The sequence below is a fragment of the Symphalangus syndactylus genome, chromosome 21 (assembly GCF_028878055.3).
Source record: "Symphalangus syndactylus isolate Jambi chromosome 21, NHGRI_mSymSyn1-v2.1_pri, whole genome shotgun sequence".
Taxonomy (NCBI): domain Eukaryota; kingdom Metazoa; phylum Chordata; class Mammalia; order Primates; family Hylobatidae; genus Symphalangus; species Symphalangus syndactylus.
Window position 1 is genome coordinate 599,143 of NC_072443.2, and position 23,358 is coordinate 622,500.

At 50.6% G+C, this 23,358-nt stretch overlaps 1 long non-coding RNA gene and 1 pseudogene across 3 annotated transcripts; one reads left to right on the forward strand and one right to left on the reverse strand.

The window, feature by feature from the left end:
* The first annotated feature begins 320 nt into the window (after positions 1 to 320).
* Positions 321 to 3,645, forward strand: LOC134735452 (cell division cycle protein 27 homolog; annotated as a pseudogene).
* Positions 3,646 to 20,294: 16,649 nt separating this feature from the next.
* On the reverse strand, positions 20,295 to 23,106 carry LOC134735455 (uncharacterized). 3 transcript variants are annotated; one of them, XR_010118566.1, is made up of 4 exons: positions 22,791 to 23,106; positions 22,351 to 22,490; positions 21,938 to 22,035; positions 20,295 to 20,831 (listed from the first exon to the last, which is right to left on the reverse strand). It is a non-coding gene; the product is annotated as an uncharacterized lncRNA (long non-coding RNA). The 3 variants fall into 3 exon arrangements; XR_010118568.1 differs by lacking the exon at positions 22,351 to 22,490 and having other exon boundaries at positions 20,493 to 20,831; XR_010118567.1 differs by lacking the exon at positions 22,791 to 23,106 and having other exon boundaries at positions 20,493 to 20,831; positions 22,351 to 22,694.
* Positions 23,107 to 23,358: the final 252 nt, after the last annotated feature.

The following is a 23,358-nucleotide window of genomic DNA, read 5'->3' on the forward strand; positions in this document are numbered from 1 at the left end:
TGTAGTCCCAGCTACTTGGGAGGCTGGGGCAGAAGGTCGTGAACCCGGGAGGCAGAGCTTGCAGTGAGCCGAGATCGCGCCGCTGCACTCCAGCCTGGGCAACAGAGCGAGAGTCTGTCTCGAAAAGAAACAAACAAATAAATAAATAAATAAATAAATAAATAAATAAATAAATGTCAGTAAATACATGGATTAAAATTGAAAACTAAAAAAAAAAAAAAAAAAAATGTAGCCGGCCGGGCGCGATGGCTCACGCCTGTCATCCCAGCAATTTGGGAGGCCGAGGCGGGCAGATCAACTGGGGTCGCCAGTTCGTTCGAGACCAGCCTGACCCACATGGAGAAATGCCGTCTCTACTAACAATACAAAATCAGCCGGGTGTGGTGGCCCATGCCTGTAATCCCAGCTACTCAGGAGGCTGAGGCAGGAGAGTCACTTGAACACGGGAGGTGGAGGTTGCGGCGAGCCGAGATGGTGCCATTGCACTCCGGCGTGGGCACCAAGAGTGAAACTCCTTCCCCCGCCCCCCAAAAAATTAAGTGCTGTGTTCTGTTATTTTTGCTTCCTACCCTGAGAAGAACATAATACAGCTGTTGTCTGCCTGCCTGCCTGCCTGCCTGCCTGCCTGCCTGCCTGCCTGCCTGTGACAGGGCCTCACTGTCTTTCGCCCAGACTGGAGTGCAGTGACACCATTCATTATGGCTCACTGGCTGCAGCCTCAACCTGCCCAGGGTTAGGCGATTCCTCAAGGGATCCTACGGCCTCGGCCTCCCAAAGTGCTGGGGTTGCAGGCGTGAGCCACCAGCACCCGGCCCGAGTTAATACGTCTTGTCTCACTACGTCTTAACCACACACCCATGAAGGACTCAAGTCAAGAGAGAGTCGGCAAGAGACTCTCAGCATTCTCTTCCGAAAGCACGTGTGTCCCGAGCTCCTGTGGTTTTAGGTGGCCACGCGTAGAGGAGAGATTTCCAATGTTTCCAGAGCGGTGCGAGCCACAGCCATTCGGGGCATCCGAGCCGGAGATGGGGTTTCTGACAGCGACTTGAGGGCCAGGAAGGGCCAGAATCTGCCAAGGCCCGTGTTCCAGGGTGGGGCCCGATGGAACCCAAGGTAGAGGGAGTCCGCCGTCCGCACAGAGAGAGCCCCAGCCCTAGGCCCCACTGTGCAGACCGAATCAGAAGGAAGAGAGTCCTTCGTCCTACATGCCACATCCCTCCACCGAACTTGGGAGCGGAAACATGGAAACCCCGTGTTTCCAAACGTGAGGTGACTCTCGGTTTACAATGGGTCACAAGGGGCCGGGCTCTCCGGAGTCCGCAGGATAAAGAAGTCATTTCTTGCTCGGCCTCCCCCATCCCCTGGTAACTGTCGCTGGTGACTTTAAATGAGCCGGGGCCGGCAGGCCCAGGAGCCGCTACGGGGGGAGGGGGCGGGGGGGTGTGCCTCAGGCACTGCAGAAAGGAAGTGGGCCTGAGCCCGGAGGATGACGGTGCTGCAGGAACCCGTCCGGGCAGCTATATGGCAAGCACTAAACCGCTATGCTTACCGAGATGCGGTTTTCCTCGCAGAACGCCTTTATGCAGAAGTACACTCAGAGGAAGCCTCGTTTTTACTGGAGACCTGTTCTTACCGCTCAGGAAAGGCCTACAAAGCATATAGACTCTTGAAAGGACACAGTTGTGCTACACCTCAATGCAAATACCTGCTTGCAAAATGTCGTCTTGATCTCAGCAAGCTTGCAGAAGGCGAACGAATCTTATCCGGTGGGGTGTTTAATAAACAGAAAAGCCATGATGATATCGTGACTCATATGTTATTGAGTTTGGTGATTCGGCTTGCTTTACTCTCTCATCGTTGGGACACGTATATCGCAAGACAGATCCGCTTGCCAAAGCATCGGAGTGTTACCCAAAGGGCCTTCGTTTCAAGCCTTTCTTCTGGTATCCCTTTGAATCATTCTGTGAAATAGGTGAAAAGCCGGATCCTGACCAAACGTTTAAATTCACATCTTTACAGAACTTTAGCAACGGTCTGCCCAACCGTTGCACCACACAAGTACCTCGTCATAGTTTATGTCACAGACAGCCTGAGACCCTTCTTACGGAAACACCCCAGGACACAATTGAATTAAACAGATTGAATTGAGAATCTTCCAATTCAAAGTACTCCTTGAATACAGATTCCCCAGTGTCTTCCATTGATTCAGCTGTCATTTCACCTGATACCGTCCCACTGGGAACAGGAACTTCCATATTATCTACGCAGGTTCAAAAGAAGCCAAAAGCTGGTCGAAGTTTATCAGGACGACCAGCAGCTGTTAGTCCATTAACTCCAAGTGTTGGGATTTTGCCATTAGAAACCCCAAGTCCGGGAGATGGATGGATCCTATTTACAAAACTACACTAGTATTAGACACCTCCTGTCACTGACGTGCCATCCACCGGAGCCCCTTCAAAAAAGCCTGTTGCCAGAATCGGCCGAACTGGAGCACAGTCTGTCTTCTCACAGAGTGGACATAGCCGAGAGGTAACTCCAATTCTTGCAAACACACAAAGTTCTGGTCCACAAACAAGGGCATCACCTCAGGTATCGAGCCCCACTGTGGCATCTCCCCTAAATGCACTGCCTCGAAGAAATCCATGACTCTTGACTAGTGACAGCTCCACAACCAAGGAGAATAGGAAAAAAGTTAAAAATGAAGTGTCCACCTGAAATCCCAAACAGAAAAACAAAAAGTAAAACTAACGAAGGAGGAGTAACTCGACCTCACATCGATGGCAGCCTGGAAATGACAAAATTGGACTCTTCCATCATTTCAGAAGGGAAAATATCCGCAATCACACCTCAGATTCAGGCTTTTAATCTACGAAAAGCAGCAGCCGAAGGCTTGATGAGCCTTCTTCGTGAAAGGGGGAAAGGTTATGTAGCTTTGTGTTCTCACCACTGCACACAAGCTATCGATATTTGGAGCCATCCACCTTCTCCCCACCACGATGCCGGTAGGGTACTGTGCCACATCGGAAGGGCCTATTTTGAGCTTTCAGAGTCCACGCAAGCTGAAAGAATCTTCTCAGAGGTTAGAAGGATGGAGAATTACAGGGTCGAAGGCATGGAGCTCTGCTCCGCAACACTCTGGCATCCTCAAAAAGATGTTGCTCTTTGAGTTCTGTCAAAAGACTTGACAGACGTGGATAAAAATTCGCCAGCCAGAGGCCTGGCGTGCCGCAGGGAACTGTTTCCGCTTGCAACGGGGACACGATATGGCAATTAAATTCTTCCAGAGAGCTATCGAAGTGGATCCAAATCATGCTTAGGCCTCTACTGCATTAGGGCGGGAGTTTGTCTTCACTGTAGAATGGGACAAAGCATTAGCTTGTTTTCGAAATGCTATCAGAGTCCATCCTAGACATTGTAACGCATGGTAAGCGGCAATGAAGTGTAAAGACAAGCTCTTATCGACGGTGCCGGTGCTCGCTGATTTTTCTCGTTAGATAGCTCTTTATTGCCATGAATTTGGTTACAGATACCTAGGGATGGTACATACTGGTCAATAACGTCTAACTGAAATGCTCTCTTACGAAATGTATGTCTTTAACAAACTCTTAAATTAACTCCCGATAATGGAATACCAGATCCTTATACTCAACAGTTGCAGTCTTCTACCAAACTTTTGCAGATACTGTAGTTGTCTTTCGTTTGTGTGTGTGTTTCTTTAGTTTTGTGACTGGATGTGTTACTTTTTCTTTGAACACCGAAATGGTGATGGGGACAAAAAGTGCTTGGGAAATTGGAAAGGAACAGCATAATCCACTTATCGGATAATAGAAAAAAATATTGCAACGATTCACTGGTTGCTGCTTTTTGACAGTGTTCCAGTTGATGGAGTTACTATTAAGAAGTCAGTGTACCCTTTTATTTAGCAGTATCTCCGTTTTACTGTTTTGTACTTGCGTATCAGTAGACACATCGGAAATTACTGCCTAGGTCATATTGTTATCAACCGAATAAGATACGAAAACGTTTGGTCCTACTTCTGCCTCAACACCATACGTGCCGTTGACATTGGTTGTATTTTTCTGGACTGACTTCATAGTTTACACATCAGGTGGCCGGGCGCGGTGGCTCAAGCCTGTCATCCCAGCACTTCGGGAGGCCCAGGCGGGCGGATCACGAGGTCAGGAGATCGAGACCATCCTGGCTAACACGGTGAAACCCCGTCTCTACTAAAAATACAGAAAATTAGCCGGGCGTGTTGGCGGGCGCCTGTAGTCCCAGCTACTCGGGAGGCTGAGGCAGGAGAATGGCGTGAACCCGGGAGGCGGAGCTTGCAGTGAGCCGAGATCGCGCCACTGCACTCCAGCCCGGGCGACAGAGCGAGACTCCGTCTCAAAAAAAAAAAAAAAAAAAAAAGAAAGAAAAGAAAAGAAATAGTTTACACATCAAGAGAAGGCCGGACGTGGTGGCTCACGCCTGCCGCCATCCCGGCACTTTCGGAGGCCGAGGCGGGCGGGTCACAAGGTCAAGAGATCGAGACCATCCTGGCCAACGTGGTGGAACCCTGTCCGTATTAAGAGTATAAAACTTAGGTGGCCGTGGTGGAGGGCGCCTGTAGTCCCAGCTACGCGGGAGGCTGAGGCAGGAGAATCGCTTGAACCCGGGAGGTGGAGGCGGCAGTGAGCCGAGATCACCCCATTGCACTCCAGCCTGGGCGACAGAGCGAGAGGCCGTCTGAAGGAAAAAAAAAAAAATTAAAAAAAAAAAAAAAAAAAAAAAAAAAAAACATAAATAAATACCAGGAGAAACTATAATTCTGAAGTCATAACTCTGTGGTAGTTTTTTTTTTGTCAGATACGGTTATCTTTGGGGTTAAGTATTACAGCAGTGGAGTTGTATCATTTGATTTGCTTCTAAATCTGAAGCATTCTATTACTAAAACATTTTTTGATTTGTGAATATGTGGTTTAACGGATTCTGTCTCATTTTGCTGTAGTAGTTACATGGCCTGAAAGGTGGCCAAAAACATAGTGCTAGCTATTGCTGACCAACGTAACAATCAACTTGCCGATACCGCCTTCTCTTCCGATAGCTATGTTCTCCGTCATATTTTAAGAACTCAGTTCTTCATGAGACTTGTGTTGTTTTTGATTTTTTTCCCAAGTCCGGGGGATCCTCGTGTTGTTTTCTGTCAATGCGTATTGTCTGTTCAGCTATTTTGCAGGAGTCGCATTCTTAAAAAACTTCACCCTATCAAAAATCGTCTTTAAAGGAGGAATATTCAGATCGGCAAGCTTTTCCTAGGAAGAGTGTAAATGCTGACGTATTTAGGTAGCTCTGAATTCTGAGCCACTATATTTTAACTACAAAATAGGTAGCCTTTCCTTCGTTTTCGCTTTCACTATCATCAGCACGGGGTTTAATACCTTTTCTTCATCTATAACACAACTACAATGATATACGAAGCCACTCAAATACAGCAGATACGTTGCGCTTTCAAAAAAAAAAAAAAAGAAAAAAGAAGTCTTTCTGTGGCACGGCATTAGCTGTGGCTCGAATCTAGAATCTCCAGTAAAAACCAATGAGACAGGGTGAAACCCCGTGCCTACTAAAAATAAAAAAATGAGCCGGGCCTGGTGGCGCTGAGGCAGGAGAATCACTTGAACCCAGGAGGCAGAGGGTGCAGTGAGCCGAGGTCACGCCACTGCACTCCAGCCTGGGCGACAGAGCAAGACTCCATCTCAGAAAGAAACAAACACGCAAAGCCAATGAAGGTGTTTAGCTCAACGTGTCGGGCTCAGGTCTCTTGACAGGATACATCCAGCACCGGGGCGGGGAACGTCGAGGGGTGGGGCGGAATCTATTTTGTGGCCTCAAGGGAGGGTTTGAGAGATAGTCCCGCAAACGGTGATGGCCTAAGGAAGCCCCTCCGCCCAAGAAGCAATATTCATTTCTAGCCTGTAGCCACCCAAGAGGGAGAATCGGGCTCTCTACAGACCCCACAACCCGCACCCCACCCCCCGCCCCGCCCCGCCCCGCCCCGCCTCGTGAAATGGGCTCTCGCTCCGCCAGGCCCTATTCACGCCGTGTGGTTTTGTAACCTCCAGCGTGTGTGCGTGGGTTGCGGGGTGTGGTGGGGGTGGCTGTGGACAGAGGAGGGGATAAAGCGGCGGTGTCCCGCGGGTGCCCGGGACGTGGGACGTGGGTGGGGTGGCCAGAGCCTAGGGAACTCCTCGCCTGTCAGGACGTCTCCCCCACCCCCCACCCCGGTCCCCTCTCTGACCTACGCTCCACATCTTCGCAGTTCAGTGGGGACCTTGTGGGTGGAAGTCACCGTGCCTCTGGACTTTAGCCGACCAAGGCCGGGCTCCCAGGAGTCTCCCCAGAGTCGGGGCCTTGGGCAGGCTCACAGGGATGCTGACGGTGACGGTCGGTGACCGTGATGTACGTTGGAGGCCTCGGGCCAATGCAGAGGTATCCATTTGACCTCGGTGGGACAGGTCAGCTTTGCGGAGTCCCGTGCGTCCTTCCAGAGACTCATCCAGCGCTAGCAAGCACCGTCCCGAGGATCCCAGCTCCCAGCAGAGGCACTTTTGTTCACACAGAATCCTGGGCAGGAAAGTTCTCAGCAGGCTTAGGCCTCCAGCCAAAAACCCAAAACCACTTCTGGGATTTTTTTTTTCAAAGAGCCAGTGGTTCCACAGGGGGCCGTGGGTAGTTGTGGAAATGGAGAGAAGTGTCTGCAGATACATATTTGAGACAGAACGGACGGGGCTCGGTCACAGGTCACTTAGGACACGGGCAGATGCACATTGAGAAAACCCTCCCAGCATCCTAGGTGAACAGAGGCATGATCTTTCGAGACTGTCGAGGGAGAAGCAACTCCAGATTTTAGGGTTGGATCTTTATTCATATGTAGTATCTATGAGGTATCCAAGTCCAGAAATCAACTCGCCAGTTCTGTACAGCATTCTGTAGGGAGATCAAATCTGGGATGTCTGATGCTAAGAATTCAGGCCTTGGTAATGGATGAGATTAGATGTACTTGAGCTTATTTTGCAAAGAAAGAGAGGGCGGGAGATAGCGAGAGCCAGAGAGCGAGCGAGCGAGCGAGCAAGAGAGAGAGAGAGAGAGAGAGAGAGAGAGAGAGACAGAGAGACAGAGAGACAGAGACAGAGATAGAGATAGAGAGAGACAGACAGAGAGAGACAAAGATACACAAAGAGAGAAAGACAGAGAGAGAGATAGAGAAAGACAGAGATGGACAGAGACCGAAAGAAACAGAAAGAAACAGGGAGACAGGAAGGGAGAGAGACAGACAGAGTGAGAGACAGACAGACAGGCAGAGAAAGAGAGTAAGATGGAAGGCAGACACACACAGAGGGAGAGAGAGAGAGAGAGGGAGAGAGACAGACAGAGTGAGAGACAGACAGACAGGATGACTGACAGGCAGAGAAAGAGAGTAAGATGGAAGGCAGACACACACAGAGGGAGAGAGAGAGAGAGAGGGAGAGAGACAGACAGAGTGAGAGACAGACAGACAGGATGACTGACAGGCAGAGAAAGAGAGTAAGATGGAAGGCAGACACACACAGAGGGAGAGAGAGAGAGAGGGAGAGAGACAGAGACAGACAGACAGAGAGAAAGAAAGAGACAGACAGAGAAAAAGAGACAGAGAGAGAGAAAGACAGACAGACAGACAGAGAGAAACAGACAGAAAGAGAGAGACACAGACAAAGAGAGAGAGAGAGAGAGAGAAACAGACAGACAGGGAGGCAGAGAGAGACAGACAGACAGGCAGAGAAAGACAGTAAGACACAAGACAGACACAGAAAGAGAGAGAGACAGGCAGAGACAGAGAGAGAAACAGATGGGCAGAGAGAGAGAGACAAATAGACAGAGAGGGAGAGAGAGAGGGAGACAGACAGGCAGAGAAAGCGAATAAGACAGAAGACAGACACAGTGAGAGAGAGAGACAGAGACAGAGAGAAAAAAGAGAAAGACGGACAGACAGACAAAGAGACAGACAGAGAAAGACAGAGACGGACAGAGAGAGACAGAGAGAAACAGACAGAAAGAGAGACAGAGAGAGAGAGAGAGGCAGGCAGAGAAAGAGAGTAAGACAGAAGACAGACACAGTGAGAGAGACCGGCAGAGAGAGAGACAGAGAGAAAGATAGAGAGAGACGGACAGACAGAGAAAGGCAGAGACGGACAGAGAGAAACAGAAAGAGAGAGAGACAGAGACAGAGAGAAACAGACAGACAGAGAGAGAGAGAGAGAGAGAGAGAGAGGCAGACCGACAGACAAACAGGCAGAGAGAGGGAGTAAGACGGAAGACAGACACAGTGAGAGAGACAGTCAGAGAGAGAGACAGAGAGAAAGAAAGAGAGAGACAGACAGACAGAGAAAGACAGAGACGGACGGAGAGAAACGGAAAGAGAGAGAGACAGAGACAGAGAGAAACAGACAGGCAGAGAGAGAGAGAAGACAGAGAAAGAGAAAGAGAGAGACAGAGACAGACAGAGACACAGAGAGAAGGGGAAGAAAGGCGTGCTCCAGAAATAATTACACATATTTTATAATGCTTTTGATCCCATAAACTGTGGCCGGGGGTATACTTTGAAAACAACAACAAGAACAACAACAACGACGACGACGACGACGACGACGACAACGACGACGACGACAACTACAACAACAGCAACAGCAACAAGAGCAGCAGCAGCATTCGCTTACGGATTTCTAGAAAATAAGATGTTATGAAGTATAGTCAACATCAACCGGCTCTCACTGCACGTGGAGAGATGCAGAAAAGCGTTAGTTAACAACAGGAGAAAACAGCAGCTGACACGTCTTGGGGAAAATAGACGTCTTCCTGAAAACTGGGGATCGCTACTTCACCTGAAAAGAAAGACATACGAAAAAGGAAAAACACGAACAAAACAAAACAAGCCAACAAACACGGGCCAAGGCACCGTCCCTGGAAATCTTTTTTTCTTTTTTTCGTACTTTAAGTTTTAGGGTACACGTGCACAATGTGCGGGTGTGTTACATATGTATCCATGTGCCATGTTGGTGTGCTGCACCCATTAACTCGTCATTTAGCATTAGGTGTATCTCCTCATGCTATCCGTCCCCCCTCCCCCCACCGTCCCTGGAAATCTTAAGTGAGCAAAGTATTAGTTTTCAGAAAGCGTTTCTATTTCGGGCAAATACTGAGAAGGCCCAGACTAGAGCTGTGACGCCGTTCCCATTGTGAAACTCTGCTGGCCGGAGGGAGGGAGGGAGGGAGGGAGGGGAAACTAAAACATCATGATAAAAGGTGATTGAGACCCAGCCAGGGTGAAGCTTTCCCAGGGAGGGAGGCCTGAGGAGGGGAGCGGGGGGAGAAACCCCACAACTGCAGACCCGCCCGCTTGCCCACGCGGGTCAGGGGCTCCGCCATCGGCGGCCCAAGCTGCCTCTGGGGAAGTGGGACCGTGCCGCCCCCATCTTCAAAAACGGTGGCCACTGAGTGAGGCCTGACGCCCACCGATGCAAATGTCAGCCTGGCAAGCATGAGATCGCCGGCAAGGGGTGGGGGAAGGGGAGAGAAGACCGAGGCACACCGGGGTGGATCCGGAAAGTTTCCAAGCAGGGTGTTGGGAGGCGGGGGGGCAGGGGTTTGGGGGGCAACCCACCTAACTGACTCACTAAATGAACGTAACGGGACGTGGGTAGTGGGGGAGCCGTGGGGGCGACTCGAAAATTAAACTAAAGCCCAAGTCGAAGAGTCTATGCGCACGAAAGAAACCAAAACACAAAGAAAACTAAAGCGCCGATCAAAGAACAATAGGGCCCCCGCCAGGGCGGATGTTCCCTAGGCAACGAGGGAGAGAGGGAGGGGCCTCCGGAAGGGAGAGAGAGAAACCAGTTGCCCCAGGCTCGGTGAAGTCGGCGAGACCTCCCTCCGCGTCACGTCGACTTCCCATAACAGTGGCCGCTAGGTGATGCCCGAAGACAACCGATGCCCGCAAGTGTCAGTCAGCACGGAAGAGAATTTATGTATTTATTTATTTATTTATTATTTATTTATTTATTTATTTATTTATTTATTTATTTATTTAGAGACAGAGTCTCACTCACTCTGCAGCCTGGGCTGTAGTGCAGTGGCGCGATCTCGGCTCACTGCAGCCTCCGCCTCCCAGGTTCCAGCGATTCTCCCGCCTCAGCCTCCCGAGTAGCTGGCATCACAGGCACCCGCCCCACCCACCGCTCCAGACTCAGTTTTGTATTTTTAGTAGAGACGGGGTTTCGCCGTGTTGGCAAGGCTGGTCTCGAACTCCCAACCTCAGATGATCCACCCGCCTCGGCCTCCCAAAGTGCTGGGATGACAGACGTGAGCCACCACGCCCGGCCTTAACTGTTTCTTTTTAAGTCGAGGAGCTTATCAGGGAACTAGGAGAAGTACAGACGCCACACGTGACAGAGAGAAACGTCTGAAAACGCCCCTCGCATCCAAGTGGGGACCCGGCCTCGACCTCCCGAAATCATACACCGAGTGGGGAAGCCCAGCAAGGCCCGTCTGTCCACATTCCTCTCGGCCCCTCGAAGCACCTAAGCCCGCGCTTCTCACTTTCATGGAAGGGGCAGGGCCCTCCCCGGCACGGGGCGTCTGACAGACTGACAGAGAACGAGACAGACATAGAAAGACAGAGATGGATGGGGAGAGATAGAGAGAAACAGACAGAAAGAGAGAGAGAAACAGACAGACAGGGAGGGAGAGAGACAGACAGACAGAGAGAGAGAGAGAGAGAGAGAGACGCAGAGAAAGAGAGTAAGACAGAAGATAGGCACACGGAGAGAGACAGAAGGACAGAGAAAAAAGAGAGACAGACAGACAGAGAAAGAGACATACAGAGAAAGACAGTGACGGACAGACAGAGAAAGAGATAAACAGACAGAAAGAGAGAGACACAGAGAGGGAGAGGGAGAGAGAATCAGAAAGGGAGGGAGAGAGAGAGACAGATGGACAGGCAGAGAAGAGCCAGAGAGAGACAGACAGATGGACAGGCAGAGAAGGAGAGTAAGACAGAAGAGAGACACAGTGAGAGAGACAGGCCGAGAGAGAGAGAGACAGAGAGAAAGAAAGAGAGAGACAGACAGAGAAAGACAGAGATGGACAGAGAGAAACAGACAGAAAGAGAGAGAGACACACAGAGAGAGAGCGAGAGAGAGAGAGAGAGAGAGAGAAACAGAAAGGGAGGGAGAGGGACAGACAGACAGGCCGAGAAGGAGAGACAGACAGAAGATAGGCACAGAGAGACACAGAAAAAGAAAGAGAGAGGCAGATAGAGAAAGAGACAGACAGAGAAAAACAGAGAGAGACGGAGAGAAACAGACAGAAAGAGAGAGAGAGAGAAACAGACAGGAAGGGAGAGAGAGAGACAGACAGACAGACAGGCAGAGAAAGAGAATAAGACAGAAGACGGACACAGTGAGACAGGCGGGGAGAGAGAGAGAGAGAGAGAGACAGAGAAAGAGACAGACAGAGAAAGACAGAGACAGACAGAGAGAGAAAGGGAGAAACAGACAGAAGAGAGAGAGAGAGACAGAGAGAGAGAAATAGAACGGGAGGGAGGGAGAGAGAGAGAGAGAGAGAGAGACAGACAGACAGACAGAGAAGGAGAGTAAGACAGAAGACAGCCACAGTGAGAGAGGCAGGCAGAGAGAGAGAGAGAGAGAGAGAGAGAGAGAGAGAGAGAGAGAGACAGAGAGAAAGAAAGAGAGAGACAGACAGAGAAAGACAGAGATGGACAGAGAGAGACAGAGAGAAACCGAGAGAAAGAGAGAGACAGACAGAGAAAGAGACAGACTGGCAGAGAGAGAGAGTCAGACAGAAGATAGGCAGAGAGAGAGAGAGACAGAGAGACACGGAAAGAGAAAGAGAGGGGCAGACAGACAGAGAAAGAGACAGAAACAGACAGAAAGAGAGAGAGAGACACAGACAGGCAGGGAGAGAGAGACACAGACAGACAGGCAGAGAAAGAGAGTAAGACAAGACAGATACGGTGAGACAGGCAGAGAGAGAGAGAGAGAGAGAGAGAGGCAGAGACAGAGAGAAAGAAAGAGACAGACAGGCAGACAGACAGAGAAAGAGACAGAGAGAGAAAGAGAGGAACAGAGAGAGACAAGAGAGAAACAGATAGAAAGAGAGAAGGTCGTAGCCTAGGAGTGATACGGTGCCTTTTGTTTCATTTTCTCTTTCTTTTCTTTGCTTTTTTTCTTTCTTTCACTTATTTATTAATTTATTTGGAGACCGAGTCTCACTCTGCCGCCCAGGCTGTAGTGCAGTGGCGCGATCTTGGGTCACCTCAACCTCCGCCTGCCAGGTTCAGGCCATTCTTCCGCCTCGGCCTCCCGAGCAGCTGGGAGTACAGGCGCCTGCCCCACCGCGCCCGACTCCGGTTTCGTATTTTCACTAGAGACGGGGTTTCACCACGTTGGCCAGGCTGGTCTCGAACTCCTGACCTCGGGATGACAGACGTGAGCCACTGCGTTCAGTGTACAGTGCCATTTCTTAGAAATCACTCACGGGAACACATAGTTATAGGTCATGTGTAGAGATGTTTTTAATGTATTTGTGTGTGTGTGTATGTATGTATGTATGTATGTATGTATGTATGTATGTATGTATTTATTTATTTATTTATTACGCGGGGAGGTGGGGGGACGGAGTTTCGCTCTTGCTGCCCAGGCTAGAGTGCAATGGCATAGGGGACACAAGGAGTCAACCTACGGCAGAGAGGACAGACACATCATTCAGAGCGTAAGGGCCTCAGCGAAAGGTGGCAGGGCCCGCGCTTTTAAAGGCTGAGATCCCGGCGGCGCAGGCCTGTCGTCCCAGCACTTTGGGAGGCCCAGGAGGGCGGATCACTTGAGGCCAGGAGTTCGACACCAGGGTGGCCGACAAGAAGAAACCCCGTCCCTACTAAAAATAGAAAAATGAGCCAGCTGTGGTGGTGCGTGCCTGTCATCCCAGCTACCGAAGAAGAATCACTGGAACCAGGGAAGCAGAGCCTCTCCTGTCAGTGGCTGACTACCCAGGGTGTGGGGGAGCGAATACTGGGGTAGTTCGGGAAGGCAGAGGCAGCTCTAAAAGCATAGAAAAGGATGCTTAACTCATTTTAAATATATTTTTAATGGACAAATAATAACGGCGTACACGTATGAGGTATATCGTGATAGTTCGATCTACGTATACATTGTAGAAAGACTCAATCAAGCTAAGCAACATATTCATCACCTCACCAACTTATGACCTTTTTGGGGGGAGAATATTACAAATCTATTCTTTTAGCAATTTTGAAGTCTATAGCACATTATGATTATTATTAACTGTGGACGCAACTCATTTTCTTGCTTCCTATCCTATGGGCTACTGGAAATTGTATCAGTCCTTCAGTTTTCTACCCGTATGTCCCATAGTATCGGGGCTTTCTTGCAGCATTTCTAGGATATCTGTGGAGACAAAGTACAGTTGAAGGTAGAATGTGTTTTCTCTGCATTTGCTCTGACCTCCCAGAAACCTGTTCCATGACCACTCAAGATTAGGTGTTCAAGCCTGAAGTATTTGTTAGAGAAGGCATTTCACAACGCCTGGCATATCGATCAAAGCCACGTGTGTTCCTACAGCAGACACCGTTGAGGTGGGAGAAGCAGAAGTCCCTATTCCCAAGGAGAGAGACAGCATGGGCCCACGACTACCAGCTGGCTGAGCAACATAGAGTGGTTCCTCTTTAAAGGCTCGTGTGTAACCCGAGGTTTAAGGACAACCTGTATTCACGGGGTGTCAGTCTGGGGATTCTGTGGAAGGTTTTACGGAAAGCGATATGACGTGAACTTTGAAGAACAGTGTGGCAGGCGAACAGGTAAAAAACACGGTGGACAAAGTTGTAAAGTTGTCGCCCGTAGAGTAGGAGGAAAATGACCTGGTCGAGCAGAGACTGCCCGCAAGGCAGCAACGGTTGGGGAAGGGGACAGGATCGTAGGTAAAATAGGGAGGCAGATAAGGATATCTAGTCTGAAGACCTTAGGAAAGGAAAATCACAGAGGACTAGAAAAAGCCTAAATCCCCACGACGGTGTACAAGGTCTCGCACGATGAAGCCCACCGTTTTCTCGTGAATGAGAGGAAGCTCTGAAAAGCCTGTGTCATCACAGGATGCAGTTGACAACCGGACAAAGAGGGAAGGTCCTGGCAGAGGACTTAGACGAGTGTTTCCGGTTGTCTTTCTGTGAGACATTTGCAGAGTCAGTCAGCATCCCTCAGCTGTGAAAACTATAATATGACAGGTATGATACTCTAGGGAGAGACACGAAGGGTGGTAAGAGAAGATCATTCGCAGCTGTGGAACCCTGGGCTTTGTGTGCAGTGAAACGCACAGACGATTCCATTCGACTCTCCACACCACCAACGAACCCTTCATTTTACAGGATCAGAGTAGCTAAGTAACTTTTGCAAGTGCGTCGGCTTGGAAAATGTTCAAAGAAAGGTGTGCCCGATTTCTAAGCCCGTCCTATTTCATCATGTCAGTTTCGCCCATCCTAGCCTAATAAGAAGGGTCGCTTCGGCATATGTATCACACACTTAGGTTCCAGAGCCCGTGCCAAGACTTAGAATAAAAGAATTTTAAGTGAGGTGCCTAGGAATCTGCGTGTTTAATACACACCCTAGATGGTTAGTAGGATCAAGTCATTTTGGGGAATCCCTGCAATGTGTCACACCGCCTTGAGAAAAGGCATAAGGTTGGAGAGGAAAGGGGAGGGATGGAAAGAGGTGAAGGAGGTAGTATTGACAGGATTTGACCGATCGCAGGAGAAGTGAAGTCTTCAGTCTCTGACTAGCATTTCTGTCTGAAGTTTTGTCAGTGTAGACCCCCGCCCAGCAACAAAATCCTCCTCTAATCGGGCCAAAAGTAGCGAGTGGCCATTCTGCCACGCTCTCTCGGGTGTGAGCATCCCAGGAGAGTTGTAGCCAGGACACAGCAGCATGCCGGTGTGCCGCTCTGGTCGCATACGTTAGAGATGATTTTCATGACACTCACAGGTAAAAAGAAACGTAAAAGGTTTCTGGGAGAGAAGCCGACCATCACGTTCCTGTTTTCAGAACAGAAAAATCGCCGTCATCGTTCGGTTCATTTAAAAAATAACGATGCTGTATTTAAGGAGAGAGTTTCTCGGAGCAAGAAGTGATGTTAAATGTTTAAAGATTTTAAATCGACAAACTAGGCTACAGTAAATCCTTTTACTTTTGGAACAGCGAGCCATTCTCCTCGAGCTCTTCGGGTCCTGAGTGACTCACCACGTTCAGCATAGATAAATGCCTTCCGTCCTTCAGTGAAGACACTGCCGATGGTAGGCAGAATAATGGTTCCTCAACTATGTCCATACCCTTATCCCTGGGACCTGTGGATATGTTACTTTAAATAGCAAAGAGAACTTAACAAATGTGATTAGGTATTTTGAGACAGGAAGAGAAGCCCAGATTATCCAGGTGGGCCCAATAGAATCACAAGAGTCCTTATAATAGAGGGCAGGTGAGCAAGAATCAAAGAAAGAGACGCAATAATGGAAGCAGAGGTCAGGGTGCTGTGATTGCTAGAATGGGGTCACAGGCTAAGACACGCAGATAGCCTCTAGCAGCTGGAAAAGTAACAGCCATCGATTCTTTCCTAGAGTCTCCAGAGGAATGCAGCTCTGCTGACACCTGTTTTAGCCTAGAGAGACTAATTTTGGGTTTGTCATCTCCAGAACTATAAGGTAATACATTTTGATTGCCGTAAGCCACCCATTTTACGGTAATTTTGTGACAGTAGCAATAGGAAACTCATAACACCGTCATCAGGTGGCTTTCGTGTGTTATTTCCACGATGAGCAGGAAGGCTCTTGTATCCAAGAGGGATCCTTAGCAAAAACCAGCAGGGAGGCAAAACCGAGACCCAAGGTCAAAGTTGACTGTGTCGACCTTGACTTAGAACGCATTTCTGGGTGAAGAAGCCCTAACGTCTTCCTTTGACTCTGAAACCCATGGAGTTTCTGTTCCTTATAACTGCCAGTGACAATGTTCCACCTCACCGTGCCTTCCCTATGGTCATTCACTCTTTTTTTATTCTTTTTCAGACGGGGTCTCTTACTGTCACCCAGGCTGGAGCGCAGTGCTACAGTACCGGTTCACTGCAGCCTCAAACTCCTGGGCTCGAGTGATCCTCCCGCCTCAGCCTCTGGAGTAGTCGGGACCACAGATAGGCACCACCACACCCGGCTAATTAAAACATTTTTTTTTTTTTTTTTTTTTTTTTTTTTTTGTAGAGACGGGACCCTGCTCTATTGCCTAGGCTGGCCTTGAACTCCCGGCCTCAAGCAATCCTCCTGCCTAAGCCTCCCAAAGCACTGGGATCGCAAGCATGAGCCACCACGCCCGGTCCTCTCTTACTTCTCTTAACGCTACCCTGTCAGATATCCCCTAGGCCATTATCCCTCAGATATTGCAGCTTTTAGGGCCAGCTTCGGAGAGTCTTCCCCATGACATTTTTAGTCCATAAATCCTATTCTGAGGAAATTACAGTAACGCTTCCTAAAAATCATGCCACGAAATGGAACGTAGGCCAGGCACGGTGGCTCACACCTGTAATCTCAGCACTTTAGGAGGCCAAGGTGAGCAGATCGCTTGAGCTCAGGAGTTCGAGACCAGCCTGGGCAACGTGGCAAAACCCCATCTCTACAAAAAATACAAAAAAAAAAAAAAAATGAGCTGGGCACGGTGGTGAATGCCTGTAGATCCAGCTACTCAGGAGGTTGAGTTGAAAGAATGGCTTGAGCCCCAGAGGCGGAGACCGCAGTTGCAGGAGCCAGTTGACAGAGCGAGAGAAGGTCCAAAAAAAAAAAAAAAAAGAAAAGAACAAAGAAAGAACAGACCCCAATACCGCATTGTCGCTGAACGTTCCCCCAAAAGGCCAGAAACCAAGGAGGTGGTGTTTCATTTTCTCTCTCTCTCTCTCTCTCTCTCTCTCTCTCTCTCTCTCCCCCTCTGTCTCTCTCTTTCTCCCCTAACTTTCATTTCTTGTTCAAGCATACCCGTGCAAGATTGTCACATAGGTACACTTCTGACTGGGGGGTTCAGTGTGCAGATGATTTCATCACCCGGATACTCAGCGCCGTACCCGACAGTTTTCGCGTTTTTTGTGTGTTTTGTCTTTTCCGGAAGCCGTCTCTCCTTCCACCCCTTCTCCCTCAAGTAGGCTCCCGCGTCTCTCGTTCCCCTCGTTCTGCCCATGCAGAAGTCTCATCTATAAGTTCCCACTTCTAGATGAGGGACGCTCCCCTCCGTCCCCACCCCGCACCCCCTCCCCCCACACACCCTCATTCCCGCACCCCCCCCTCCTCAAACGCAAGAAAGGGAGAAAGACAGAAATGAAAGTAAGAAGTGAGCCTCCAAGGCGGTGGAGGCGGGGGATCACAAAGGGTGAGCAAGCGATGGGGGTCGGGAGATATCTTGGCCGAGCTATGAAAAATAGGGGACCCACTTTCCAGCCCCACCACACCCCCTATTCCTCAACCGCAGTCAGCCTCTGGGTGGGGTTGCGCCCGTCAAAGCTTCTGAATGGAGAGAAGCCCAAGGCTATGGAAGGCATCAGCTCCAACTCCAGGAAGGGAATAGGGCTCTGTGCATATGAATGGGGCTCTAGAAGGCGGTGCCGCGGCGCCCAAAGCGATGCGCCTAGCCTCGCCTCGCCTCGCCCAGAGCGAGACTCCGTCTCCAAATAAACAAACAAATAAATAAATAATAAAAAAAATCATCAATAAAAAGAAAGAAAGAGAGAGAGAGAAAGAAAGGAAAGAAAGAAAGAAAAGAAAGAAAGAAAGAAAGAAAGAAAGAAAGAAAGAAAATAAAGAAAGAGAGAAAGAAAGAGAGAAAGAAAGAGAGAAAGAAAGAAAGAAAGAAAGAAAGAAAGAAAGAAAGAAAGATAAAGAAAGAATCAGTACAGCGGTCGTGGTCGTGAATCATTCCCCGGAGTCCAGGCGCAGTGGCTCACGCCCGTCACGCCAGCACTTTGAGTCGCCGGATCAGGAAGGTTGCCACAAAATGATGAGACCCCGTCTGTGGAAACACATTCAAAATTGAAGGCCGGGCGTGGCGGCTCACGCCTGCCATCCCAGCACTTCGCGAGGCCGGGGAGGGCGGATCACCTGAGGTCGGGAGTTCGAGACCAGCCTGACCAACACGGAGAAGCCCCGTCTCTACTAAAAATACCAAATCAGCCAGACGTGGTGTCGCATGCCTGCAATCCCAGCTACTCGGGAGGCTGACGCAGGAGGATCGCTTGAACCCGGGAGGCAGAGGTTGCGGTGAGCCAAGATGACGCCATCGCACTGCAGTCTGGGCAACAAGAGCGAAACCCCGTCTGTCTGTCTCGGGAAAAAAACAAAATTAAAAATGATCTGGGCACAGTGGCGCGTGCGTGCGGTCTCAGGGACTGTACTCTGGAGGCTGAGGTGGAAGGATCGGTTGAGCCCAGGAGCGTCCACGCTGCAGTGAGTGAGTTACGATGGCACCACTGCCAGGGTGACAGAGTGAGACGCCGTCTCTCAATCAGTCCATCCATCAGATGACTGGAAGGCGCTCTCTGCGCCTTACTTTCAAAGGGTGTATCTTTAGGCCCAGCAGGCACGGTGCCTCACGCCAGTCATCCCAGCACTGTGGGAGGCCGAGGTGGGAAGAAAGAAGGAAGGGAGCGAGGGAGGAAGGGAGGAAGGAAGAAAGTCAGGAAGGCAGTCAGGCAGGAAAGAAAGAAGAAAGGAGGAAAGAAAGAAAGAAAGAAAGAAAGAAAGAAAGAAAGAAAGAGAGAAGAAAAAAGAAGAAAAGAGAAGGGAAGAAAAGAAAAGAAAAGAAAACGGGGAGGGGGCATATCTCCTTGACCGGTGACTGCCCAGGATACAGTGGGTCACGGCTGACTGAAGCCTCGACCTGTGGGGCCTCAAGTGATCTCCTCCTTATCTCAGCCTCCCGCGTAGCCGCGAGTACAGGCGGGCATCACCCCGCACAACTCATCTTCTAATAATATCATGATTTTACGGTATGGCGACAGAGTCTCGCACCGTCACCCGGGCTGGATGGCCGTGGCACGATGTCAGCTCACCGCAAGCTCGGCCTCCCCGGTTGAAGCCACTGGCCCGCCGCAGTCTCCCGAGTAGTTGTGGTTCCAAGCCTATGCCACCAGGCCTGGCTAATTGTTCTAGATCTCATAGAGATGGGGTTTCGCCACGTCGGCCAGCCCGGTCTTGAACTCCTGGCCACGAGGGATCCACCCGCCTCGGCCTCCCAAAGCGCTGGAATGACAGGCGTGAGCCACCGTGCCCGGCCCAGAGAAGGGGTTTCATCAGCCGACGGGTGGAGGGTGGGGTGGGTTTTACCGAGCCTGCGTACCGTGCAAAGGATAAGTGAGTGTGGTTTGTGAACTAGATGCGGAAATTGTGTGTGTGTGTGTGTGTGTGTGTGTGTGTGTGTGTGTGTGTGAGAGAGAGAGAGAGAGAGAGAGAGAGAGAGAGACCAATCCCACCACGAGGACCCGGAAATGGTGTTTGATTTGGGTCCCCGTCTGGTCACCTGTCTGTCTGTAGATGACTGAGGATTCCACCAGTGAAGGTCAACAAGTATCTACGGGGCTGTTTCTCCCTCTCATGGGTCTCACTCATCTGTGTGGTGGAGAAAGGGAAGAAAGCAGGTTGTGATGGGAAGTCGTCTTCACGCCTGAGGAAGCTGCAGGCAGGCTGACCGGAAGGAGGGCATCGTATGTGCCATTTCCATACCCGGGCCCCCTTCACAAGGCTGGGGCTGCCAGTCCACCCTGTACGTCAACCCACCCCCAAGAACAGCACGGTCCGGGGTGGTCCAGTCTCATCCCATCCGGCCCACCCGGGGAAGTCTCCGCCGGAGGATTCGAAAGCAGCGTCAACACGGTTCCCCTGGGGTCGCCCGGGAAAGGCCAGCCTGGGGAGGGTAGCGGGACGCGATCGTGGGGCGGGCATCCGCCTCAGAGCTCCCCGGAAGGTGGCAGGTAGCCGGTGGGGGACGCCGAGGCAGAGACGTGTGGCAGGAGATAGACCTGGAAGCCGGGGGGAGAAGCGGGGACGTGGGGAGAGGGAAGGAGGCCCTCGGGAGGATTTAGCACCGAGAACCCACTCAGCCAAGCTCCCTCCGTCTTCTCGGGTCCAAGGTCCACCCTGGGAGACGGCAAGAGAAAGGTTCACTCGGCCGTTCTCGTCTTTCTCTTTATTTTTTTCATCCTTTCCATGTTACAAGGGATGCTCATTTCAACAACCAGACGGCGGAGGTGACGGGAGAAACGTCAAGGCCAGGAGTTTGAGACCAGCGTGAGCAACAGAGCAAGACAAGTAGGAGAGCCCAGCTGAAAAAAATGAAAAAGAAGGAGGAGGAGGAGGAGGAGGAGGAGGAGGAGGAGGAGGAGGAGGAGGAGGAGGAGGAGGAGGAGAACATGGGGGGTGGGGGTGGGGGAGGAGAAGGAAAGAAAAGAAAAACGAAAAAAAAAAAAAAGAGAAGCAACCACCAAGAAAGTTAAAATTCTCCAACGGTCGGAAGTTGAAGACGAGACTGACCAAGATGGAGAGACCCCGCGTGTACCGAAAATAGGAAAATTAGCCGGGCATGATGGCGCATTCCCGTCACCCGGGAAGGCTGAGGCAGGAGAATCAGTCGAACCTAGGAGGCGGAGGTTGCGGTGAGCCGAGATCGCGCCATCGGACTCCACCCTGGGCGACAAGAGTGACACTGCGTCTAAAGAAAAAAAAAAAGAAAAAGAAAGAAAGAAAGAAAGAAAGAAAGAAAGAAAGAAAGAGAGAGAGAGAGAGAGAGAGAGAGAGAGAGAGAAAGAGAAAGGAAGGAAGGAAGGAAGAAAGAAAGAGAAAGAAAGAGAAAGAAAGAAAGGAAGGAAGGAAGAAGGAAAGAGAAAGAAAGAAAAAGAAAGAAAGAAAGAAAGAAAGAAAGAAAGAAAGAAAGAAAGAAAAGGCAGATTGGTGAGATTGGTGGGGTGCGTCTCAACGTTTTATTTGTTTGCAGTCGCCGTAGTACAAACGGAAAGAACAGTGGCCGCTAGGTGATGCCCGAAGACAACCGATGCCCGCAAGTGTCAGTCAGCATGGAAGAGAATTTATTTATTTATTTATTTATTTAGAGACAGAGTCTCACTCACTCTGCAGCCTGGGCTGTAGTGCAGTGGCGCGATCTCGGCTCACTGCAGCCTCCGCCTCCCAGGTTCCAGCGATTCTCCCGCCTCAGCCTCCCGAGTAGCTGGCATCACAGGCACCCGCCCCACCCACCGCTCCAGACTCAGTTTTGTATTTTTAGTAGAGACGGGGTTTCGCCGTGTTGGCAAGGCTGGTCTCGAACTCCCAACCTCAGATGATCCACCCGCCTCGGCCTCCCAAAGTGCTGGGATGACAGACGTGAGCCACCACGCCCGGCCTTAACTGTTTCTTTTTAAGTCGAGGAGCTTATCAGGGAACTAGGAGAAGTACAGACGCCACACGTGACAGAGAGAAACGTCTGAAAACGCCCCTCGCATCCAAGTGGGGACCCGGCCTCGACCTCCCGAAATCATACACCGAGTGGGGAAGCCCAGCAAGGCCCGTCTGTCCACATTCCTCTCGGCCCCTCGAAGCACCTAAGCCCGCGCTTCTCACTTTCATGGAAGGGGCAGGGCCCTCCCCGGCACGGGGCGTCTGACAGACTGACAGAGAACGAGACAGACATAGAAAGACAGAGATGGATGGGGAGAGATAGAGAGAAACAGACAGACAGGGAGGGAGAGAGACAGACAGACAGACAGAGAGAGAGAGAGAGAGAGAGAGAGACGCCACATGACAGATAGGACCGGAGCGTACCGTGACTCACAGGTGTCGTCACAGCACTCTGGGAGGCCGACGTGGGAGGATCGCTGGGGCCTAACAGTTTGAGATCACGTCGACATGTGAGAAGACACCTGCAATAATAATAATCACAGAAGTTTAAAAAGAGATTCTATGTGCCCAGAGCGTGGACAACAAAGCGAGAGTACATCCGTACTAAAAAGAAGAGGACTGATAGGCAGGCAGGCAGGCGGGCACGCAGGCAAATATAGAATGAGCCAGGTGCAGTGTCTCACGCCTGTAATAGCAGCAGTGTGGGCGGCCGAGGCAGGCAGGCGGATTGCTTGAGAACAGGAGTTCGAGACCGGCCTGGGCAACCTGATAGAACCCCGAACCCCATCTCGCTCACATACCTACATACACAGCTACCTACCTACCTACCTACCTACCTACGGAAAACATGAGAAACAACATAAAAGTCAACCGGTGTGGTGGTGCGTGCCTGTAGTCCCAGGTAATGGGGATGGGAGGGATCAGAGGCAGGACGACCTCTTCTCGGTCGGTCCAAAGCGTGGAGGCTGGGGTGATCCTGGGCGACAGAGACAGAGGAAGACCGTGCCAGTAAGTAAGGAAGAAAGTAAGGAAGTGAGTAAATACATAAGCAAGCAAGCCTGCAAACGATGAACGTGACGGCGACATAGAATAACCCATGAGAATACACAAGCAAATAAGAGGGCACGCATAAAGCTAAAAGGTAGTGAAGATCACAATCAATCGTTTTCACCCCACCCCACCCCACCCCACCCCACCCCACCTCACCCCACCTCACCCCACCTCACCCCACCTCACCCCACCTCACCCCACCTCACCCCACCTCACCCCACCTCACCTCACGTAAGCTGGAGTGGAAGTGCGCGATCGCAGCCCACGTTAGCCTCTGCCTCCCGGGCTTAAGAGATCCCCGTAGTCCTAGCTACTGGGGAGGCTGAGGTCACCAGAGCCCAGAGTGAGAAGATCAGGCAGGCCAATGAAGAAAAGACAAAAAATAAACCAAAGTAAATATAAAAAATAATAAATAACGAAAGAAGGAAATACATATCCATTTATATGTAAATGAAATGGGGTTTTAATACATATTCATATATTAAAATTAGTATTTATAATATGGAAATATAGTTTCATCACTACGTGTGTGTGTGTGTGTGTGTGTGTGTGCGCGCGCGCGTGCGTGCGTGTCCCCCCGAGGTCAGGAGTTCGAGATCAGCCTGGCCAACATGGTGACATTCCGTCTTTACTCGAGACAAAAATAGCTGGTCGGTCGAACCCTGGGGGCAGAGTCAGCGGCAACAGTGAGGCCGAGAAGGCACCACTGCACTCTCAACTCCAGCTCCAGCCCGGGCGACGGAGCGAGACTCCATCTCCAGAAGAAGGCGGGGGGCGGAGGGGGAAGCACAAGA